Below are 5,229 nucleotides of genomic sequence, written 5' to 3'. Positions count from 1 at the left end.
GGGGAGAGGCGCCGGCTGTCCTTGCTCTAAAGCCGGGAAGGGCAGAGCCAGGACGAGCCCGAGCGGCCAAACAAAACCACTCTGAAGCAAATCCTAAGCAGGACAACGAGCCGCCTGGCAAATAAGAGCCCGAGGGAGTAAACATGTGCGAAGTGATGTAGGTTTGTACAGATACCGCACGCCCTCCTGCAACATAAAACGAACCCCGGTATAGAGTAAGGGGTTATATTTAGCTGTGATAATCACAGCGAGGGGGTTACACGCCAACGAAAACCTGCTTTTCGTCAAGGAAAAAAAAATAAAGTGCAAGTGCAAACCGACATTAAAATAATTTATTTAAATGCAGATTTCTGGCTTGCTGATTTAAATTACTTTGATTTAAAGCAAATGCATCCTTTTTATCAGAAATGATTTGCCACTCTGTTGCTCCAGTTTTTCTTCAGTATAGCTGCCTTGGATTAGATGGAGTACATGTGCTGATGTAAAGGTGAATTGGGCTTATTGGATTGTAATACAAATGAGAGTTTTATTTTGACATAACTAACCAGGTGGTATTCTACCGAGAAATCAAATGGCAGAACAAGAACAGGTCACAACTTTTCTGTAGAGAAAAAGGTTATTCTGTATGAAACGGCAGAGAGGAGTTTGCCATTGGGTCAGACTGGGACTCCGTGTCTCTCCATTGCGGGGTTTCTAGCGCACGTCTTTGGTGATTTGGGCTCTGATTTAAATCCTGTACGTTTGTACTCTACCCATTCATTTTCTTACAGGACCACCGCCACGGTTTGCAAATGCAGATGATGCTAGGACCATGTGTTTCCATACAAGTGTTTTCATGGTACTCGGAGAAGAAAAAAATATCACGACCACAGTCATTCATCCATTGTTTTCCCAAGTCACAGTCCCAGCTCTCAGGCCACTGATCCATCCTCCTCTCACTGCATGTCCCATACGGCTGTGCAGCATTTTAGGCAAACGGGGACCGTACCTCTCTGCAAGTTAGATGGGCCCATGCACTTTCTACTCCCAGTCTAACCACGTATTCTGCATCATTATAGAGTTACTGGCAACCCTGTTATAGCTGCACAGTTTGCCATCTCACTTTCATTTTAAATTCAAGCTTTTTTTTTTTTTAATATTTCTGCCATTAGCATATTACAACTAGAAAGAAACTCCAGCCTGTTACATCCACATCTGCATTTCTTGCTTGGGGTTTAACCCTGCTTTTAGACGAGCAGTCCCAGGGAAAGCAGTTGAGCTCATCAGCTGCCAGTCTGTAGCAGGGAGGCATTGTACCCCTTCTTACCCACACAGAAACCCAGAGCAGCTAATCACTTCATTAAGGCTGCCTAGGTTTTAGATAGACAGCTGATCTCACAGATGCTATTCTTGGTCAGAGCTCCTTCTCTTTTTCTAGGTATCATGGCTCTTGGTATCTTCTCCTTTGGAGAGCTCCCTGATTGCAATAACGGAGAGAGCATAGCGGCCAAGTGCTTTGTTCTGCTTTCATCAGAGGCAGAAGTCGTAATTTTTCCGTCACTCAAAGCTTCCCTAAGCACATATCCTTGATCCTTGGAAGCCACCTCTTCAAAGGAAGAGGTATTATGCATCTTTAGGATGCTAACAAAGTTGAAGGACTCCTACATATTGAAGTCACAGTTCAGAAGACACTCCTTTATACGAGCACTGTAGCAGGTACTATAAGCCCACTAATTCACAGAGAAATCCCCATAGGAATAAGCTTTCTTGTACACTTTAATAGGCTTTCAGCATTTCACTTATATGTGCTCCAGAAACAGGTTTGAACAGGTAGAAGCAGCATTGCAGCTTGAAAAGGGAAGCTTGGTTTTAATAATAAAGGGCCTTTAAATTCTGCTAAAAACAATTACTGTGGAAAAGAGGAAGGTGTGAGAGCATCACACACACCACATTTTTCCTTTGCTTTCACACGAAAGCATTAGGAAAAAGCAGAAAAGACAAGTGAAAATTTGCAGCGTATGTGCTACGTAGAGGAAATTAATTTCACTCATCAGCACTTGTAGTAGAAATCCTTTGCACTCAAAGGGAAGGCTGTTCACATATATCGCTGCTGGATTTCTCCTGTAGACCCACTGACATCACCAACTTTTTCCAAATGGCAGAGCCACCACTGCAGAAACGCACTTCCAGCGCAAACATCATTATTTTCAACACTTAGTGATTGGTAAAAGCAAAAAAACCCCAACCTCCCCCTATTTCTCAGTCAACATCTCAGAGAAATATCAGAAAGGGCAGAACTGGATAAATGCTGAAAACCAAAACACAGCACCTACTCTCCAGTGAGGATTCATAACCACATTCCCTTCTACAGAACTGGGATCCCTTTTAATGGTTCTAATGCGAACAGACATTCCCATCTGTGTTAATCTGAACTAAAAGCACATCCGCGTGCTTTTAATACAAGAATGTCCAGGTTGAATGGGAAGTATCCAAGATGTGTTTCCAGAGATGTACATCACCAAAAAATGGTTGCGCAAGTGCCCTAAAAACAACTTTGTCAGAGAAATGATCCCATTGCAAAGCAGAGTAACATTTTTAGGAAGTTTTTTCGTAGACTCATTGGAAAAGACCTTTCAGATCATCGAGTCCAACCGCTAACCTAGCGCTGCCGAGTCCACCACTAAACCATGTCCCTAAGCACCTCATCTACACGTCTTTTAAATACCTCCAGGGACGGTGACTCCACCACTTCCCTGGGCAGCCTGTTCCAGTGCTTGACAGCCCTTTCGGTGAAGAAATTTTTCCTGATATCTAAGTTAAACCTCCCCCGGCACAACTGGAGGCTGTTTTCTCTCGTCCTGTCAGCATTTGATGGCTCCAATACCAGCATGTGGAATACAAGATATAGGGAGTAATGAACTGAATTCAGCTGATAACACTCATCTGTTCACCAGTGGAAGTAAATGACACCTTTTTTATTTTTTTTCCTGTAAGAGAATGGCAGAAGGCAGCCTTATCAAAGAGGTCCCAGCATCCTGAGAAGTTAAGTCATTCACACAAAGGTAGACTGTCTGTCTCCTACGCAATGTCAATAACAAAAGAAAAAACTTTGTGGGGAAAGAGGAAAATCCAACAGTTTCAGGTTACAGAAAATCACTTTCATCTTACAAAGGAAAATAACAATAACAAAAACCCCACAGCTCAAGAGATTTCTTGTTCTTGTTTTTCCCCCTAGCTGTCCCCAACCTTCAGACTGTAAAGCTGGCAAGATTTGAAGAAGTTAGATGCTTCATCTCAGCACAGATTAGAGCTCAAGTATGGTCTTGTTTACAGAGAGAAAAAAAAAAAAAAGAGGACTTTCAGGAAACAATGGCAGGTTTCACTTGTGCAACCTATTTTCAGCACAGCAGAACAGACGGCACCAATCCCTCAGGGCATGGGAGGGAGCCTGCCCGGCTTGTGCCCTAGACCCTTCACTGAGAGGTCTCAAAACTACTTTAATCCAAAGATGCTGCTGGGTGACGGCCCACTTAAAGGGGTTTGGCATTCGATGTGCACTGGTGCTCAGGCCAACTGAAGGAAGAAACCTTGGGCAGTGTGCCCGTGCCGGGCTCAGTCCTCTCCCTGCGTTCAGCAAAGGTCACACGTGTTTGCTGGGGATACCTCCTCTGGCATCATCCCCTAGGTACCGTGCTCCTCCACCACCCTGGGCCCAAAGAAGTCCTCACTGGACCTGTAAAAGCCATTTTAAACCTGGGAGATGGGCTCAGAGCCAGCGTTTGCACCCTTCCCCTGTACAGTGTTCTGGGCTTGGTGCAGCGTTGTTCTGCAGCCCATCCAGGGTGATACATGCTCCAGAGATCAGTGGTCCTCTGGCCTTCAAGAATGGTTTGTATGCTGTGGCAGGCCTTTCAGAGGGCTAAGAGCTTTGCAATCAGATAATATCCAAGCTAGCAGACAGACTCTGTTTCCCATTATCACTCAGCTGGTCAAATCCACAGATTCCTTAGCTCAGTAATCTGAAGGGCCAAACTCTGCCCTCATGAGACCAAGGCAGAGACTCACTGCTATTGAAGTGTGCTGGGGACGGGACAAGTATCACAAGAACAGTGCCCGGCTGGGACCAGAGTCCAGCAATGTCCAGGGCATGCAGCACTGCTTGGCGCTGGACTGACCATGCACAGACAGATAACATGCTTTGATAATGTGGTGCGTTAGAAAGCACAGGTAGTATGTTTGCTGGGCCATGGTAAGTCAGGAGTGACAAATAAAGTTAAAAAAATCTTCTGAACTCAGAAACAAAGAGGGGAAAATGTGGGAAATTAATTCAAGTAAGGTAAATGCAAAATGCATCCACACTGTTTGGCAAGTGTAACTTCATCCCGATTACTGCGTGGATATTTGATTTTTATTGCTCAAAACACCCGGGCTTCTTGCCAAAAACAAAGTTGCCTTAATAATCTGAGATTAGCCTTCTTCAGTTACCCTCACATCAAACTGCTGTGGGGGACCCACTCAATCGCTGTACATTGTTGTTGTGACGCATCACTGTTTGTGTACCCACCACGCAGAAGCCCAGCATGCTCACGTGGTCCATGCAGGAAAGAGCGAGTGGGTCGCTGCCCCACAGCATGCAAACTGGCACTCACAGTTGCCCTCATCCACCCCCTGCTCCCCAGGCTAGTTCCTGCAAGCTCTTCCTTTGCAGCAGAGGTGGTTCATCTGCTCATAAAGGAGAACCCGATCTCCCACGGTTTCCACGCCAGTGTGTGAAGATAGAGCAGCAGATACGCTGGTTCTCCTCAACAAAGCAGGCTGTGCTGCTGCAATGGCTGTGCCAGCCCTCCCTGCCAGGGAGTCACAGCCTTCGGCAGTAGCAGGCTGCGAAGAAGACATGGGCTGATTTATTTTTTAACATTTGCACCGGCTATTTCAGCACATGGGTGGCTGTCACTAGCTGTACTGTGCTGTAAGTTACTGTTTGTGCTGGTTGCTTTCTAGGCTTCTGCTGGCTCATAAGGGGCTGAGAGCCTTGGTCCTGTTTTCAAAAGCAGCTCAGGCTGCCAGGGGGTGGCAGCTCTGTGGGGGGAGCATGACTGTGGCTGAGATGGCCTCATCCTGACTATCCTCACTGTGGCCCCGGGACAGAGAGCAGGGACAACACAGCACCATGTGCAGCAGCACTGGCTGCCGTACCAGGGGGGCGATCAGGGAGACACTGGTGAAACGCAGCACCCCGGAGGGAACGCC

The sequence above is a fragment of the Pygoscelis adeliae genome, unplaced genomic scaffold (assembly GCF_000699105.1).
Source record: "Pygoscelis adeliae isolate BGI_AS28 unplaced genomic scaffold, ASM69910v1 Scaffold124, whole genome shotgun sequence".
NCBI lineage: Eukaryota > Metazoa > Chordata > Aves > Sphenisciformes > Spheniscidae > Pygoscelis > Pygoscelis adeliae.
This window is presented reverse-complemented; position numbering follows the sequence as displayed.